We start from the raw sequence: 20,586 nt of genomic DNA, 5'->3' as shown, positions 1-20,586 counted from the left end.
TCACCCATAAAATTTTATTTATTTTTTAGTTTAATCTACCAGAGACAAAATCCTTTTGGCCTACAGGTACAGATTTATATGCCAACATTAAACATTTCCAAGCATTGAAACTTGTTTTAATCTCTTGCTTGCAGCCAAAATGCAGCATTACATAAATTGCAAAAAAAAAAATGCACCTATAATTTTGTTTAACCGAACATGGATGGCTAACAGAGTACGCACATGTTTGATGATGGATATTTAGTCTCCTAGGTATTTCTTGTGCATGTGGCTTGTACAGAGTAGCCTGACAAATGGAAATATGATAACATTTCCCTAAATGATCCAACTATTTAATATGCAGATTTACGCATGTTGTAATTAATTTGCCATTACACCTCGAACGATTTACTTGTGTGTTATGAAGCCAACACTTCTCTATAATTATTTCCCATTTTCAGTATCTGTATATCTGTACTGTATCTGTATCGTTTTAATAAACAGTATAATAAACAGAATATTATTCATTCTTTACATCCTCTTCCTCCTCACCCTTCTGCTGCCTTTATCTTTACTGGCTGCTTTAAAAGTTCTCTTTTGCACTTGATCCCAAACATTATAGTGGCTTGTTAGCAAAATCCCTAAAAAGACACAATTTCACTAATCATTATTTTGTAAAACTGCTATTGCCGAATTCTGTAATATGCACACAAAAAAAACAAGCACCAATTAATACATTTAGTGTGTGCATTGAGCATTCCTACTAAATCACAGGTTGGCTTGGCAAAGTTTTTATGTACATATTAGGAAAAAGAAAAGTTGCTGTGAAACACAGCTTTGTAATTTTTAGTCTATGCTTACACACATTTGAGTGGGTTTCTGTTGCTTAGCAACTCCAAATGGCATTGTGAAACTACAACAATGTTTTAAATCATGTGAACATGGTCCAATTTGCAAGGGTGACTGCGCACACAGTGCAATACTAAAGTTGCCACATGTCAGAAAAAAACATTTTCACTCCAGCAATGTGGTATCTGCAATGCAAAATCTTGTGGAATATGGCCTGAGTCAACTGTTTCATTTTACTGAGAATTACTGTAGTGGTGCTGGGAACAGATTTCAGGAGGGAGAGCCAGGAGACATGATGGCAAGCTTTTTAGATTTTTATTTATTTATTTATTTTTTTTTTAATTGATTTTATTTTATTAATGCTCTTTACATAATGAAAAATCAACGAGTTCAGATTGACCACCAGCAAAATGAAAGTTTTGGAGCTAATGAGAGAAATTAGACTTGTCCTAGTGTATATTCAAGGTGGTAGAGGTGGTGGAGTTCTAGTCATTTGCATTTTACACGTATCGTATGTGTAAAATGTAAATAATAACTGTGTGCAAGATGGTGGATAAAGTGTTTAGTACGGTGGCCGAGAAGTGCAAAACACATTAACAAATCCGAAAACAAAACAACAAATGCAACAACAAAACAAATCCAAAAAAAAAAATAAATAACAAATTCAAAAACAAAATAACAAATCTGAAAACAGATTAACATATTAGAAAACACTAACAAATCTGAAAACAAAATATAATCATTTTGAGCTCATTATGCTTTGCGCAACTGTTGTATTTGTGTATTTTATAAATGAGCACCCAGGATGATGTTCGAGTCATTTAAAGAATTGTGGTCTTATTTGTCAATATATATCTTAAACCATATCAAGGTGTATTATGGTCTAAGGCATATCTTAAAAGTTTTATATAATATTAAATTGTATAGTTATTGGAAGGTGCCTTATGGTCTTTACAGTTTTTAGCTGGAATGTTTGAAAAATGAAAGTGCAGAAATAACTCCAGCAACAGGTTTTAAGCAATATTGTTTCCTAATAAAATTTCTAGGTTTTTTTTTTCTGCCTCATATCTGGTGTCCTCCTAGTGCTGACCTTGTTTACCAAGATTGTCAGTATTGATCTACGTTGAGTGTGTTGAGTGTGTAAAGCAGGAAACTAGGAAATTCCTTTAAAATCGAAATACTGGGAGTAAATCATTTGAGCATTACTCCACCTTTGTTGTCATCATACGGTCAAGGGTAACCACGTGCCAGCAAAGCCCAGATTCACAAGCTTTATGTTCCTACCCTGTCTCCACCCTTGAGTATTGATCAATATTAATAAGTTGCTACATAATTGAATTTGCATTCAAATGTGATTGCACTGCATATTTTACAGTATCTATTCGTAAATACTGTGGTGGAACTAAGTAGTAAAACAAAATGAATAGTTAAAATATTTAGGAAATTTGACTCAGTTTATAACATAATACAGTCTGTATATACTTGGAAGCTAATTGTGAACTAATGATTCCTCGTTTTTGTGTTTTCTATTTGTTTAGTTCATGTCGATCATCTTGACATTGCACTCTTTTTTGACTTTCAATAAAAACTAACTGCACTTGCATCAGGCTCAGGCTTCTACCTGATCAGTAAGGAAACCTGTGCATCAAGGTTACCTTCTAATTGTACCAGCTGGTATAACAGCTTAGGGGAGAATTCATGCCAGTTTCCAGTGAAAATATATATGCTTCAAATAAACACATAAGACAGGATTTGAAACAGTTTTTCCCCCACAAATTTATGCACATCAAAAGCAGCTCATGACCACAATTGAAGATATTATCCAGGCAGATATATCCTTTAAGAACCCACTTAGTCTTTACCTGCCATTGTTATTACACTCTAAAATGACATCCATTGTCACTTGTTCTGAAACACTAATAGCCCAAAGCACACTCATGATTTTATTGGAAAACAGCCTCACAAATATTGAGAAAAGAATTATGCCTGACCTGTATATGTGGTCCAAAGTAGTAGAACACTCATTTCTGTACCAAGCTTACTTTTTTTTTTTAATAAATCCTGATTTATGCACTAGGAACGATGCACATTTCTCTGCCCATGATACGTGGGAACAATGTTCATAAATCAGTCCCTAGTAGTAAGAACACATCAGAAGAAAAATGAACAATCTTTTTTAGTCAGGTGAAGCACATAACCTAACACGCACTGAATTTTTTATAAGCAAGTGGGTTTCATTATATAGAAAGCAGCGCATTTCTCTAGCAATCCATGCATTTTATAAGAAATAAATAGATATTGATTTGTTAATTCATCTCCAGTAAAACACTTTTATAATGAACCAGAATCAGCAGGAGAGTTAGGATCTGTGTGCAGAGTTTATTAAGCCGCAATCCAAAAGTTTAAATCGTTAAGCGGGAAGGGTCATTTACAGTATTATCGTCCATCATCGGAACACAAGGGAAATGCAAAAAATGGCCAAACATGCAGTAGAAAAATGGTCGAGGCATAGAAATAGGGAGAAGAAAAACACAGCTCACGTCTTAGGCAAATCTAATGAATGGCGTGTCTTCGTACTGAGAAGCATAAAACCATGTACTTATATGAGTAACACAGTACGTAGCTAGAAAAGTGGCAATGAGCAACTGATTGAATTCTGTTCTGATTGTTGTACTGGTCAGAGTCATGGTGTATCTTGGGAACACCGGGAGTGAGGCAGGAATACATCAATTTCCAGTGCACTATGCTCATACACACTCACACCAAGGGACAATTTACTGTAGGTATTCCATATGCTTCAGTGTCTTGGAAGGTTGGTGGAAACTGAAGTACCTAAAGGAAAACAATATGGACATGGAAAGATCATGCAGTTCAAGATCCACCATGACTTTGACCAGTACAACAATCAGAACAGAATTCAATCAGTTGCTCCTTTTTAGGTTGATGGTATCATCTGTAGTCTGTAACCTAGTGAACCAGTGTTAATGTACACTGTAAAACATTTCACTGTTAAATTATAGTAATATACTGGCAGCTAGATTTGAAAGCATAAAGTTGTAATTTTACAGATTACTATTACTATAATTTACAACAGTTTTTTACTGTACAAATATTACGGGACTGTGCTGTAAAAAAAAAGAGAGAGCTGCACAGTATAATACTGTTAGATGGTTGCATTATACTGTTATTTTAGTGTTCCTGCTGTAATTTTAATAAACTGTTTACTGTTTTTTAAAATAAACTATACTGTAGAGTGTGATCTTTATAGTATAGTTTATTTTAATAAACTGTTTGCTGTTTTTAAAAAAACTATACTGTAGAATGTGATCTTTATATTGTAACTTAAAATTGCAAAAAAATGTCTCAAACAAAGGATGACAATAATACACAGTTTTTATTAAATATAATAAGATTCAGTACATTCTTAAATGTCAGTTTCTGCGTCACCAATGAGACTGGACTGAATAAAACAATGTGACTGCACATGAACATCTGGTTGCCAAACACAATGCTGTGACTTTTCTTAAACATCTGGTTGCCAAACACAATGCTGTGACTTTTCTTAAACATCTGGTTGCCAAACACAATGCTGTGACTTTTCTTAAACATCTGGTTGGCGAACACAATGCTGTGACTTTTTTCTTAAACATCTGGTTTCTGAACCCAATGCTGTGACTTTTCTTAACATCTGGTTGCAGAACACAGTGCTGTTACTGAAACATCTGCTTGCTGAACTGCTGAACACAATGCTGTAACATCACCTTTGATTAAAATAAACTATAATATAAAAAAATTAAAGACCATGAGGTTTTTGATGAGGGTGGCCACATGGGGATTCACAGTTGCTGCCTTTTCCTGGACAAGCTTTCCTGTCTTCTTGGACACTTTCACCAGCTGGCTTTTGTTACCCTCTCAGGGTTCACACCAATTAAGTGTCTACAAAGTACAATGAGATAAGTTGAGATTAATTGCAATGAAGACAGATAAAACTCACTGTATTCACAGTATCTGCATAATTTTATTTCAATGCTGTCCTTAAATGGGTTCAAAGCTGTATTTTGAATGTAAAATAAAGTTCTACCTTTATTTCTCAAAAACACATCTCTCTCAAAGTGACACAAGTCTCTCAAATCAACTAACCATGCTAATAGATTAGACTGTTCAGGGGTGTGTTTCCCAAAATCATAGTTGCTAACAAAGTTAGCTTCTTTGTTGGTTGCAATGCAATTTCCCATTGTCAACCAACTAAGTTGCTAACCTTCCGTAACCTTGCAGCCTTCCTATTGAGAAACATCCAGAGGTAACTTCTTTGCTTGGGAGAGGAGAGAAACGATCGGGTCTGATTGGTGAATGAATAGGGTTTGGTTTTACCCTGTGTGAGTGTGTGTTAGCAAGTTTGAGTGATATAGCATCTTGGTTTGTAAATACGTGAACGCAGCATGTGAATACATGGAAATACTGTATATGCAAGTGAATCCTGAAACAAGTGAAAAGTGAAACTAAAGTAAATGTTACGTTTTTGTGACCACACGCACAGCAACGTGACGTGGGCACATGACTTTGATAGAGAAAATACTACGAGTTAAGTGTGTGCGCTCAATCTGCACAGACTGCTTAAAAACCTCTTACGGGTCGCCGTGCCGTACACGGCACGGAAGTCAAAGTGGCCACTAGGGGATGACCCAGAAACAAGCTTCAATTCAACTTTAAAGCATCAAATCCTCCAAAAACACGAAAAAACCTATTTACCTAGTAAAGTTTATACTCTCAATAATTTTTTAAGCCCACACACAAAGCACAATATGATTCACAGCCTTCATACAATTAGAAAAAAATTTTGGACAAAACTGACCTAGGTGGCGCTAGACCGGTTTTTCCCTTACCTTTAGACGCGTCTCTTTCTTCACTGGGGTAATATATTCCAACACAAATAATCCATAAAAATCCACACAGGTCCAAGGAATTGAAATCTGTAAACCTTTTAATCCAAAACGCTCTGGTCGCGCCGCAAATATTCCGTTAGTGTTCTGAAAACTGGAAACAGAAGTGCGCCATCATCTCGTTTTGCCGCTCTAACTCCTAATTGGGATATTCAAAAATTCAAAGTCTACGTCATATTTATAGCCCAGGTCCTAACGAATCAAATAAGCCCTCAATTGAGCCAATCGGTGCTTGTATGGCAGAGATAGACGGCTGAGAAGCCAATGGTGCCATGACCTAATTTTTGGGAACCCGCCTTTGACTGACAATTACTCCTTCCAATAGCAATGAAATGGGCTGGGACCTATACAGCTGTTTAGCCAATAAGCAGGCGATTCCAACGCTATGCAGCATGCCGTATGTTCTTTGACTGTGTCTGCGTGAACTGGATGCTGCGTGAACTGGATGGAGAATTCTTGCGTAATCCCTGATCTTTTGTCCCTCTCACAGCTCAGGGTGTCAAGTTACAGGCCTGTTTTCACACCAGAGTGATAGAGAGAGAGTCTATGCTTATTTATGGCCTGTCAGACTGAGCCTGCAGCCTTTTATTTCACCCGACGACCAGGGCCATAGAAAAATATTCATATAAAATCCATTTTTGGGTCTTTTGACTTGAAATTTTTTTGGTGAAAGCCAAGACATGTGGCTATGACTCTCAGTTGTTGTTTTGTCCCTAGCATGTTCCAGAAAAATAAGATTAATCAGTTTATCAGAAAAACAACCCAGGCGGACAGGAAAACCTGCATTCAAACCCCTGTAACTTTGTGCCAGTAAGGCCTAGAATCAATCTGAAACTAGTTTCTGAAACTAGAGAATCTCTTCTTTCAAATGAGACCAGGCTTTGACACACACCCCTGTGTGTCAAAGTATGTGGGAGCTGTACCACTTTTTGTTGGGCAAGTCATATAGGCGGAGGTCCATAAGAGGTTTAAGCAAATAAGATGAAAATTGTAAAACATAACCCGGCTAGTGATTTGACATCATTACCACAATAGCTGGACATGATACTACGACCCTGACACAGACCCCCCTCTCCCCTCATTTTCAAAAACTCAACGGATCTAGGCAAATCACAAGAATAACCTATTTTGGATCCAAAACGGCGAATATTGCAGAAATGTGACAAGGTTGCACCCCTGTTTAGTGCACATTTCAATAAACTCTTAAACAAATGGTCAAACAGAGCCCAATAGCTCAAAAATATCAATAAATAATCACACATCAGTCAGACATTAGATTGCAAATTAACGTTAAATACGAATAAAGATCAGCTCCAAATATGTAGAAATCAATACATCATTTTTAGTAATGGTTCAAAAATAAGCAAATATATTTAACACTTTGTCAGTTATTTCACTTAGAAACACAGACTTTGTTCAGTTTGTGTTTACATTGATATACAGGCGAGGAGTAAATAAACACGTGAATTCGCCAATCCCTAGGTGCTGGCAGTGTCACAATCGGAGTGAAAATGGATCGATCGTCTTTAATTCTGCTTCCTTCTCATGTAATAAAATGCAGAAAAACAGTGTCGTTAAATCTATTTGACTGTTAATGTGCGTTGTTGGAGATGAGGTTAATGTGCGTTGTTGGAGACGAGTTCTTCACATGCTTGACATGCATGATTAGACCAAAAAATACTGTATTGTCCCGTAAAACTGAACAGTAGCTTGCTGTTATTAGTTTGCTTGTCAAATTAGTTTTCATTTACAGTATTCAGCTGTATATTTATGAGAAAAGGTAAATTACTGTTCAAAATATTTTTTTTTACAGGGTATTCATTGATACAGGCTTTCCAGCACCTTTGTACTTTGCTCTGGATACAAGGGTTTGCCAAATGGCGTAAGTGTAAATGCAATACTCAACACGGAAAAAGCTGAGTAACCTACGAGAGCTGTGAGACTGTAACCCAAACTACTTTGAATATAAATATACTTAAAAACTAGAAATTATAACAATAATTACAAAAGAATAAGATAAATACCGTAGGTCGATCTCTGTAACTACCGTATTGAAAAGAAATACCGTAACAGTCGAGTTCTATGATGAAAACACCATCTTTGTCAGCGCACTCATCCGAAGCTCACCTTCGCGGCGCACTCTGGTGACGTCATTCCCTGTCGCATGACTTTTATACTCGGCACTGCTATTTAAGCACGCCGTTTATGCTGGAATCTCGCCAGATGATCTCTCGTCACTACGTCGCTTTCTTGAGTCACTCCTGCCAGCCTCCGGTCCGAGTGTTATCTGTGCCTCGCGTTTTCTATTTCCGTGTGGATTTTCCCGTCTCGGATTACCTTTTTTCCCTGTCATTCCTTACGTGAGTTTTTCTCTGCTGCCGGTTGTTTTGGTTCCGTTTTTTGCGCTCCGGTTATTGACATTTCGGATTACCCTTTTTCCTGTGTGGATTACTGCCCGTTTCTGATTGGATTATTTTTTTCCCTCCAAGACATTGCCTGGTTACATTCTGTGCATTTATGTTTTCATATATAGACATTTATTACTATCCTTTATGTTAATAAATTTTCTTTTTTTGGACCCTGACCTGCGTTTGGGTTCTCCTTCCCAGCACCCTCATCTGTGTCACTGATAGTATCATCTGGCCAATAATGAACCCAGCAGGATCTCTGGAGATGCAGTCCCAGCTCGACTCCTTGTCCAAATCCTCCGCTGCGCATGAGCGCCAACTCAAGGAGATAGCCGCATCCACCAATGAGCTCATTCGGCGCATGAGCATGCTCACCACGACACAGGCCTCCTCGCCCTTTACGAGGCCACCTGCCCAGCCCCCCCAACCCGTGGTTGAGCAGAACATAAACCCCATTCGGGAGCCACATCTGCCTCATCCCGAGCGTTTTTCTGGTGAGGCGGGACTTTGCCGTGCATTTTTGATGCAGTGCTCAGTGATCTTCGAGCTCCAACCCTCCTCCTTCCCTTCGGATCGGTCCAAGGTAGCATACGTTATCTCTTTGTTATCTGGGAAGGCCAAGATCTGGGCAACAGCAGAGTGGGAACGTCAGTCAGTCATCTGCTTCTCGTTCGATGCCTTTTCGGCTGAGCTGCGCAAGGTTTTCGACTCCACACTGCCTAAGATGGACGCCACTCGAGCCTTGTTCGAATCATCTCAGGGGTCCCGCTCAGTGGCTGAGTATGCTGTGGATTTCCGCATGGCAGCTGGGGACAGTGGCTGGAACCCCACGGCGCTCTACGACGCGTTCTACCGCGGCTTGTCCCCCCAGGTGAAGGATGAACTCGCGGCCCGAGAACTCCCTCAAGAGCTTGACGACCTGGTTTGTCTGGCAACCAGGATCGATCGCCGTATCCAGGAACGAAGAGAGGAGGGTCGCCCAACCCGTTCCTGGCCTCCCAGAACCCCGAATGCCAAGCCCCCTGTCGAACCAGACAGGTCATATGGGCCTCCCAGAAACCCATATGTCAAGACCCGCTAGGAGTCTTACAGATCACACTCTCCTCCACCTCCACAGCCCATGGAGATAGGACGGCGTCTCCTGTCCGCAGCAGAGAAGGAGCGGCGCCGGGCCCACGACCTCTGTCTCTACTGTGGCAAGGCAGGACACTTTGCCTTCGCATGCCCAGCAAAAGACAGGGCTCGCCGTTGACGGAGGAGCCCGCGGCGAGCCTCTGGTGTTTAGCCTCCCCCAAGCCACTTCTCCGAGCCCGTTTCCAGATCAAGAGTCAGGAACATGATCTAGCGGTCTTCGTTGACTCTGGAGCTGACGCGGAGTTCCTTGATGAGGAGTTAGTGCGTCAGCTGGAGATCGAGACTGAACTTCTACCCGCCAGTCTCCAGGTACGGGCCCTGGATGGCCATATCCTTCACCGAGCTCGCTACCGCACCAAGCCCCTGCTGGTGTCCGTCACCAAGGAACACATGGAGTGGATCTCCTTCCTCGTTATCCCTTCGCCCCATGCACCAGTCATGTTTGGATTACCTTGGCTGCAGAAACATAACCCTCACCTGGATTGGTCCAGCGGCCGGGTCCTTGGTTGGGGGATCTACTGCCAGGCTCATTGCCTGACCACCTTGGCACCCCGCTTGTTATCAGTCAAGGAGGACCTGCCCCCCGATCTCTCTCTGGTGCCTGCTGAATACCATGATCTGGGACAAGTGTTCAGTAAAGCTTGTGCCACTTCCCTACCACCACACAGACCTTATGACTGTGCTATCGACCTCCTGCCAGGCACTGCCCCCCCCCCCCCCGGGGGCGCCTGTACCACCTATCCAAGCCTGAAAGGGAAGCCATGACCCAATATATACAGGAGTCCTTGGAGTCAGGCATTATCCGCCCGTCTTCATCCCCAGCCGGTGCAGGGTTTTTCTTTGTGGAGAAGAAGGATGGGACTCTACGACCCTGTATTGACTATCGGGGTCTGAACGCCATCACCATTAAAAATCGCTACCCGTTGCCTCTCATGGCCTCCGCTTTTGAGCTCCTTCAGGGGGCCACCATTTTCTCCAAGCTGGACCTTCGGAACGCCTATCACCTAGTCCGCATCCGTGAGGGCGACGAATGGAAGACCGCATTCAACGCTCCCACTGGCCATTACGAGTACCGGGTGATGCCGTTTGGCCTCACCAATGCCCCAGCAGTATTCCAAGCACTGGTCAACGACGTTTTACGGGACATGTTAAACATATTTGTGTTTGTTTACTTGGACGACATCCTCATTTTTTCCCGCACACCTGAGGAACACATCCGTCACGTCCGTGCAGTGCTCCAGAGGCTTTTGCAGAACCAGTTATATGTCAAGGCTGAGAAATGTGATTTCCATGTCACGAAAACCATCTTCCTGGGTTTCATTCTGGCAGCAGGGAGTGTTCGGATGGATCCTGACAGAATCAAGGCTGTTCGGGACTGGCCCTGCCCTGGAACACGTAAGCAGCTCCAGCAGTTCTTGGGATTCGCTAATTTCTATCGGCGATTCATCCGGGGTTACAGCTCGGTTGCTGCACCCTTGCACCAGCTCACTTCTCCTCTTCTACCTTATTCTTGGGGGCCTCAAGCCGAGCAAGCCTTCAAGAAGCTGAAGCAGCTTTTTACCTCTGCCCCCATCCTCTCGTTGCCGGATTCCACGCGACAATTTGTGGTTGAGGTTGATGCATCTGATACCGGAGTTGGGGCCGTTTTGTCTCAAAGGGACGTCAAGGACAATAAACTTCACCCGTGTGCTTTCTTTTCACACCGTCTCTCCTCGCCTGAACATAACTACACTATCGGCGAACGTGAGCTACTGGCAGTCAAACTCGCCCTGGAGGAATGGCGGCACTGGCTGGAGGGTGCGGAACTACCATTTCTGGTCTGGACTGACCATAAGAATCTTGAATATCTCCGGACTGCCAAGAGACTGAAACCCCGACAGGCTCGTTGGGCACTCTTTTTCGGCAGGTTTAACTTTGTGCTGTCTTATCGGCCGGGAACGAAGAATGGGAAGCCAGATGCTCTCTCTCGTCAGTTCTCCCCCGATCCCGTCGAGGCCGTTGCTGAACACATTCTTCCCCCCTCTGTCACTGTTCGGGCGCTTCGACTCGGGATAGAGAGAAGGGTTCAGCAAGCCGTGTCTAACCTGCCGGTCCCTACTGACTGTCCTGAAGGCAAACTTTATGTTCCTGACCAGCTCCGTTCCCAAGTTCTTCAGTGGTGTCACAACTCTCGGCTTTTCTGTCATCCCGGTTTCCCTCGGACCCTATCGGTTCTCCAGCGTCGTTTCTGGTGGCCTTCGCTCAGATATGACGCACGGGAATTTGTCACTGCCTGCCCAGTATGTGCGCAACACAAGAGCTCTCGATCTCGCCCTGCCGGCCTCCTGCGGCCCCTGCCGATCCCTTGCAGACCTTGGTCCCACATCTCACTTGATTTCGTCACCGGCCTCCCTCTTTCTGATGGCTACTCCGCTATCCTCTCGGTGGTCGATCGCTTTTCCAAGCTCGTCCATTTTGTCCCCCTGACCAAACTCCCTTCAGCCAAGGAAACGGCGTTGCTCCTCCTCCAACACGTTTTCCGGCTCCATGGCATTCCTCGGAATATAGTCTCGGACAGGGGACCCCAGTTCACCTCCAATTTTTGGAAGGAATTCTGCCAGCTCTTAGGCGTCTCCATTAGCCTCTCCTCTGGGTTTCACCCCCATTCCAATGGGCAGACGGAACGGCTCAACCAGGAGCTGGAGACGGGGCTCCGTCTCCTCTGTGCCGAGGATCATTCGTCTTGGGCCTCCAACCTTGTTTGGGTCGAGTATGCCCATAACTCTCTGCCTACTGCTGCCACGGGTCTTTCCCCTTTTCAGGCTGCCTATGGCTATCAGCCCCCATTATTCTCCACACAGGAGCTAGAAGCCTCAGTTCCCTCAGCCTTGGCCCTTGTGAGGCGCTGTCATCGAGTCTGGAGAAGAGCCCGCCTCGCCTTGCTGAGATCTTCCCGGAGTTATGCTCGCTGGGCCAACCGCAGACGCCGCCCCGCTCCTCCTTACTGTGTCGGGCAACGGGTGTGGCTTTCCACCAAAGACCTCCCGTTGAAGATTGCATGCAGGAAGCTGGCTCCCCGTTTCATTGGACCGTTCCCTATATCTAAGGTTATCAATCCAGCTGCGGTCCGGCTCAAGCTGCCCAGAGTGTTTCGCATCCACCCCACCTTTCACGTTTCCAGGCTGAAACCTGTCCAGGCCTGTGCACTGGTTCCCTCCACCAGACCCCCTCCTCCCGCCCGGGTCATTGATGGCGGCCCTGCGTTTACTGTCCGTCGGCTCCTGCGCTCCAGACGCCGTGGGAGGGGTCTACAGTACCTGGTGGACTGGGAGGGGTACGGCCCTGAGGAACGCTCCTGGGTTCCGGCACGCCACATCTTGGACCCAGACCTCCTCTCCCAGTTCCATCGTGACCACCCCGACCAGCCTGGTGGGACGTCGTGAGACGCCCCGTGGAGGGGGGGTACTGTCAGCGCACTCATCCGAAGCTCACCTTCGCGGCGCACTCTGGTGGCGTCATTCCCTGTCGCATGACTTTTATACTCGGCACTGCTATTTAAGCACGCCGTTTATGCTGGAATCTCGCCAGATGATCTCTCGTCACTACGTCGCTTTCTTGAGTCACTCCTGCCAGCCTCCGGTCCGAGTGTTATCTGTGCCTCGCGTTTTCTATTTCCGTGTGGATTTTCCCGTCTCGGATTACCTTTTTTCCCTGTCATTCCTTACGTGAGTTTTTCTCTGCTGCCGGTTGTTTTGGTTCCGTTTTTTGCGCTCCGGTTATTGACATTTCGGATTACCCTTTTTCCTGTGTGGATTACTGCCCGTTTCTGATTGGATTATTTTTTTCCCTCCAAGACATTGCCTGGTTACATTCTGTGCATTTATGTTTTCATATATAGACATTTATTACTATCCTTTATGTTAATAAATTTTCTTTTTTTGGACCCTGACCTGCGTTTGGGTTCTCCTTCCCAGCACCCTCATCTGTGTCACTGATAATCTTTGCTTAAAGTGTCTTTTAAAACTTTTCTATTTAATTGTGTATGTGACAAATCAAAAAACCGTGACTAAAGAAATCCATCTTTTCTGTGATTTGTCATTTTGGGCTGCTTGATTCTTGTAAAAGTTAATCCACTTATACAATTCATTTCATGATAAAAAAAAAAAAGCTAATACTTTATCAACCTAATGTTATCGTATTTAATTCACTTCATTCCACCAAGTAATCCAGTTCAGAACTGTCAAAGATTAAGATCCTTATTTCTGAAAGCATGTTAAATATTTTCACCTGAGCGCATTATGTGGCAAATGAGCACTTGCTTTGTTGTAGCATTTAGGAATAGCATTTAGATGAAGTAACATGGGCAGAACTTCTTACACTCCATTACTCACTTAATCACTTGTTTCACAGTGTACTGTATACCTTATGTTGGCACAAAGAGAGCCAGATTTCAGACTCTCTACTATACGGTCTTGTACAATACAAATCAACAAGAGTAACTGACACAGATTATCCGTTGCCTCGATATCCAGCAACATTTTATGATTGCAGATACACCAGCATTACGGAGGAGGTCAGGAAAAACTGTCCTAGAATAACTCTATTTACTTAAAATTCTGATGGTTTAATCCATGTTAATAAGTTAATACGTTTTTTTAATGTTATCGTGAACGTTCTGAAAGCTTTCTTGAAATGTGATGTTTCTTTTTTAATTTACATCAAGCACAAGCAAAGTTTTATCTTTTTAAAATATAGTTACTCGCAAAAGTGGGAAACAATGAGAAAATCATATTTAAATATTTTATTCCAATGCCAATAAAAGATACCATTTTATAAGTTTACCACTTAATTTAGAGCATACAGAGAATTAATGTTACTGGCAAATTCAATGGATTACAGTAGAAAGTGAGAAGAATTCAAAGGTAAAAGAAGTGGATAAATCTAAAGAGTTAATGCTGAGAGTTTGTACTCAAACTAAATACGTTTTCAAAACAGGATGCAGATGAATATGCTTCTAGGCTCAACAGCAGGCTAATTAAACTTAATGCTGCATGCTGTTAGGATGCTTAATGCTGTTCATTTTAGTGCTATTCTCTGTATTTTTTTAAGCATCTGTCAGGATGTAGACATTCAAAAATCTCCATGTGCAACAAAATCAGGAAAGAATTTATTTAACATAATAGATGTTTAGAGTAGATACAGTAAGACTACTCTGAATGTTTGCTGTACTTTTCTGTCTGTTTCAGCATCATCGATAGTCAGCCTGCTAAAATAAAAAATATAAAGTTAGTGAAATGAAACATAGTGAAATGAAACAGTGGTTCTCCAGGACCCTGGTGCTACATAAAACAACACAGAGCTAAGGACTTAAAATAAGATGTCCTAGTCATATAAAGTGCATCGTGTGCAACATAGTGCAAACAGTGCAAGAAAAAAAAGACAGAGTATATTATTATATAATAATAATAATAGTGCATTATTATTATTATTATTATTATTATTATTATTATTATTATTATATAGTATAGTACATTGTTCAAAAATATAGGATTATGAATGAATATGACGATGCAACAGTAACAAGAAGTGTCACCTTTGTTAGAACTTTTTTGAATCCCAACGTTGGAGGTTGTGGTCAGAGCACAGGGTAAGCTATGATACAGCACCCCTACAGCAGTGAGGGCTAAGGGCCTTGCTCAAGGGCCCAACAGTGGCAGCTTGGCAGTGCTGAGGCATGAACCCCGATCCTCTGATAAACAACTTAGATGCTTGTGTGTTTTATAGCTTGTATAAAACTTGGTTCATGGACTTTCCATAACATTAAAACTAACTGTAAACATATAGAAAGTATGACATGTACAAAATCACTGTAATAGACTGTAATAAAACACATGAGGACGTGCGGTTACTGGAATTAATGGATGGTATCAGTATCTCTTTTCTTCAGGCCACATCATACCGCTCTTTCATCCATTACTTTGTTACAAGAACATTCCCAGTCGTGTTTTATTCCTTTCACAATTACAAAAAATATCATTTTTCTAAATCTGCTCCATAGTTGGAAGAAGCACAAAGAAAGAATGCAGAATGTTTCTTTGTGACACTCTTGTGGGATATTCATATAGACATTAAATTGGTATGCAATCCACAATGTACACCACCTCACATGGGTGAGCTTCTTGAAACATCTGCCAAACCTCTGGAGCATAAAAGAGCAGAGATGTGAAGGGTGGCAGACAACTCATGCTTAACATAAACATGTGGGTGACAGACAGAGCGACAACCAAACGGGAGACAACACATCCTCAAGCACATGAATTTAAGCTTCTTCAAAATAAATATTACAAAACATTAATACAAGCACATTTACGGGATTAATTGGGTTGAATGGATAAATCCTTCATCGGCATAATCGACTTAGTCTTTCTTGCCTTTGTGAACTTGAGCTGCACCAGAGAGGCTTCGATGAACACCACAACACAATTCAGGGATCCAAATTTCAGTTTAGCCACTCAGAGCATCTTATTCGAATTAATATCCATTTATTTGTATAGTGCTTTTAACAATACCCATTGTTTCAAAGAAACAATTCTGCATTGTCTCAAAGCATCATATTTATCATATCATATGTATCACCATCTATCAGGTCCCTTCTTATAGAAACAACAACAAACCTCTTCTCAAAAAAGAAGAAAAACTTTATTGCAATGTGAAACTTATTGCACTTATTAATTTGCAGCCTTAACAATGTTTTGTTTCAATATATTTATTTATTCGTCATTCACAAGCTTGTTTTTACTTCAAGGTTCAGCATGCAGTTGTATATTTATTATGCTTAAAATAGACAGCCAGCTACATTATAGAACAATGGTAGTCACTGATAAATAGAATCAGTGACCTATGTACGTATATACGCATCATATATACTAATTGTGTAGTAATTACTCTGGCTCTCTACCTGTTTAATTAATGGTATTGTGATAATAACTATGGAATTAAGATGTTCTGTGTTATTTTGACATGCACTGATTATTGTCTAGTCAAGCAAGAAATACTTTTTTATTGTTGTAACTGACTCTGTATACGATTAGTGTGGCAAAGACGTGGGTATTAGTATTATTTTTTTAATAGTGATGTAGTGAATATTGCCTAAGATAATTCCCACTTGTGAAAATATTTGTCTGCACCTTCCTGCAACATTTTATAACAAATTTTATGATGCTCTATTAACCAAAATATCTATAACTGTTTGTGTTGCTTTATGAATGAATAAATGAATACATACATTTCAACCCAATGAATGTGTTTTCGGTTATAGCTGTATTTCGTCTATAGTATTTAACTACTGTGTGGTGTTTATTGGCCAAATTCAGCATAGTTTATTCTCATCCATGAGTGAAAGTGTATTGTTAAGAATAAGCCAGTTATTATTTATGAATCAGGAGGTATGAAAATGCCATGTAGCACATGACCACAAAATGTCCTGACTTCCCCAGACTCATTATTAACTACTCTACACAGTTTAATTAGTGCCCTACAATGCCTCTGTAGTAAGTGTCTCTAGAAATGCATTACTCAATTTTAGCATTATTATCTGTCTTTATTAGCTGACTCTATTATGTGAATTTTACCCTTGGTTTATAGGCTTATTTAATTTGAATAAGTTACAAACCTTACATTATTATTCACTTGTAATGGCCATAATGAACTTTATACTGTATACATGCTGAAATACATAACATGAAATAATTCTTTAAGATAATTTTTTTCTTTATTTCTGGCATTATACAGCCAAAGTAATTCAGTCTATAAACATTTATCCACATCCTGTAGCGCATGTATATCATTTTGTGTGTTAAAGATTATACCAGCGGGTCACCGTTTTACAATTAGAGCTACAGTTTATTTCCTATTTCACTCTCGGCTTTGAGATCCTACCCCACAATGGAAGATCTCTAATTTAGTCCTACAGCCACCCCCTCACCCAGGTTCTGCTCTTATCTGAAAGTACCAGACATCAGCTCAGCACTTGCTGCCTACACAGTGCCTGCAGAGAGGCCTCGACATGAAGAGTTTGTATCCGTTTGAGAACAAAGTGGGGAGAAAGCACTGAAATCAGCAGAAGAACGTTAGAGCAGCACTCTCAGGAAGAGTGCTCAGCAAAGGAAAGATGGAGTACATTCTGGGACCAATATTTTTGCAAAGCTAACATAGAGATACAGTGAAAATCTCTCCCTTGTCATTTCACTGTGTAATCTAAAACAGCAGGAATCTAAAACATTGTGCATGTGTGTGGATTTTTAAATATAGCATCTGACTTACATATATGTATAAATGACTTCCAAGTGCGTGCGTGTGTACGGTATACAGACATGTATCTTAGAATATCTTAAGATATTGATAAGTATCAGAGATGGGTTATAAAGCTGCGTAAGTTAATTTCTGGTCTCCATTGTCAGATTATACAAATCTCCTGCATGCAGTTCACTCCTCCACAATTCTGATATTTGACTATGAACCTCTGAGTTTTTTTTTTTTTTTAATATTGTCCAGACCACTGCCTTTAGTCTAGTACAGTATGTACAGTATTTCCAGTGTGTTATAAAATGCTGTATGAATAGTTCTATTTTTATTTATCACATTAATCAGTGCACATTTTAGTTTCATTAAAAAATATGACTTTGAGCCCTTTTATCTTAAAATATAGCACTTAAACCCACACATCCTTTATTTAGTTTTTTTTTTTTTGCACAATATTTTTCCACACATATACACACACACACATATTGTACACAAGCTAAAACAGACACAAGCTACTCAATCATTATCATGAAATTATAATATGTGCACTTTTTATTACACTTTAAACTGGCTACTCAATTAGCTATTTTCGCTTGTTATAAAAGTAAAATTTGTGTATTTGAATCTCACAAATTGTAATGCATAATGCTTTATTTATGTTTGTTTTTTTACAGGACAAAGACATCAATTCTAGCTTGACATAAAGCAGTTACAACAAATTAATTCCTTACTTCAGCTGACCTAGCTTGTAATCCATATACAGTATTAAGTCCTCTCTATTCTGATTGCAGGCCAAATTCATTGTATATACAGTAGTGACATATAAAAATGATCTTATTACTATGTTTAATGTGTTTTCAGAATATTGCCTTCATTGATTAATACTTATAACAATAATTTATTATAAAATTTGGTGAATTCTTACTTGTGCTTGATGGCCACATAATGTTGTCTTTTTTATATTTACGGCATTTGATAGAAGCCTTTATCCAAAGCGACTTATATTTTTATATATCGTTATAATTTATTATAAATAGCATTTCATCATATGAAATTGATTGTATGAAAGTAAATGGCATAAAGGCTGGAGCAAAGACACACATTTTAGTTCAGCAACCAAAGGTTTCCTGTAAGATTCGAGGAGGTTGGTGCTGCATTTTTAGTGTATTAGTTCCACACTCATGGTTTTGTCACATTGATTCCAAGAGACAAGAAACTTAAGCAGCTTTTTTGTAAGATCAGTGCTGCTTCCTGCACTGATATTTATTTATTTATTTATTTATTTATTTATTTATTTATTTATTTATTTATTTATTTGTTTGTTTGTTTGTTTGTTTGTTTGTTTGTTTGTTTATTTGCAGTGAGCACAGTGCGGTGAAATAAGATGTCCTTTTTTTTTTTGCAACAGGCATTTAAATAACACAAGCTCTATTTTAAAAGGATTAGAAATGGCAGGTCTTCTATAAGTGATTAATTGTCATATAAATCACTCAGAAACACGCAGCAATTTCCAGTAATGATTGATGAAATCCTATCGTGGTATGACAGCAGCCTTTTTTTGTCTTTTCTCCCTTCTAATGAATCCAAATCCAGTTACAGGGAAACTCAACCTGTGATTTGTTCTAAAACCCGAGCTTAAAAATAATACAAGGGTGAAAAATGCAAATCTGTGAATAATAAAGAGGCTTTAGATATTCATTCATATATCAGAATGCGATAAATAAATGCTAATGGGTTGTATGAACTTGATCTCATTACTGCCTCAGTGGGCTTGAACCATTTATTCTGGATAATCTAAATTGTAAAAATTGATGAACAAAGAACAACATAATGCTTCGTTAAGTTCTGAATGTAAATGTTTTATAATATAAGATGATTTGGAAATCATCTGCAGTGGTAGAAGTGATGTATAGTCTATGACAACATCTAAATGGCCCTCAAAGCCTTTAATATTTTAATATTAACAAAGAACACAATATACTGTACATGAGTGACAGGCAGGACATTAAACTCATTTTAGAAGTCACAGAGATCTATAATATTTAAATATGAACTGTTTATTTTTTGCATTTGATTTTTAGGTATAGGTTGACATTTTCTCTTTCTGCTGCTTATAAAGAAAATAATGCAATAAAATAAATTAATCCATGAAACATAGACCCATGATGTCCTTATTAATCATATGTCCCTTATACTGTAGGTAAACTTGATACCTAACATATACATAAACCACTATACTATACTCCAGCTACGACACACACTAAGCCACCATAGAAATACTAAAGAACACCAGAGGCTGAAGTGACATATCCACACCCTCAAAACAAATATCCCCAAATAAGTCAACAGCAGCCATTATATGTTGTACAGTAGGTCATTCCACCTAGTTCCTCAAAACACACCTCATTCAATATCTTAGGCTTAAAAATATTGGATTTTTGAATGTGTCATGTTGTATTTGGCTTCTAGATATTGATATTGACTCTTTCGCTCAGATTCCTTCCTCCTGTACATTCTTTACTCAAATGTAAAAAAAAAAAATGTGCTCAAGGAAGCATTCTTTTATTTACCAGAAGATTATTTCATTTCCTGGAGGGTAAACAGTCAGATGAATGATCATGGTTTGCTGTACATTGCTAATTCATTGACCTTTAGAAACACTGTCAACGATATATGCCATATATATATATATATATACCGTATATATATATGAGAGAGAGAGAGAGAGAGAGAGAGAGAGAGAGAGAGAGAGAGATTCAGATTCGCTGCCTGTGTGTCTGTCTTTCTGTCTTCATCTCTGTCCTTTCATCTTTTATCAACTGAATGCGAGAAGTGGTGAGAAATACTGTAGCTACTTGGCATGACACTAAATTGGAATTTAATCTCTGAAACAATATTTAAAAAATAAATTTGATTTTCCCATTGCAAACATCTCTGCGTGCTTCTAACTCATACTGTAGAGCTACTGTGGGAAATACCATTTACACACACGTCCA

Source organism: Tachysurus fulvidraco, chromosome 12 (assembly GCF_022655615.1).
Source record: "Tachysurus fulvidraco isolate hzauxx_2018 chromosome 12, HZAU_PFXX_2.0, whole genome shotgun sequence".
In the NCBI taxonomy this organism is placed as follows: domain Eukaryota; kingdom Metazoa; phylum Chordata; class Actinopteri; order Siluriformes; family Bagridae; genus Tachysurus; species Tachysurus fulvidraco.
Note: the sequence above shows the minus strand (reverse complement) of the source record.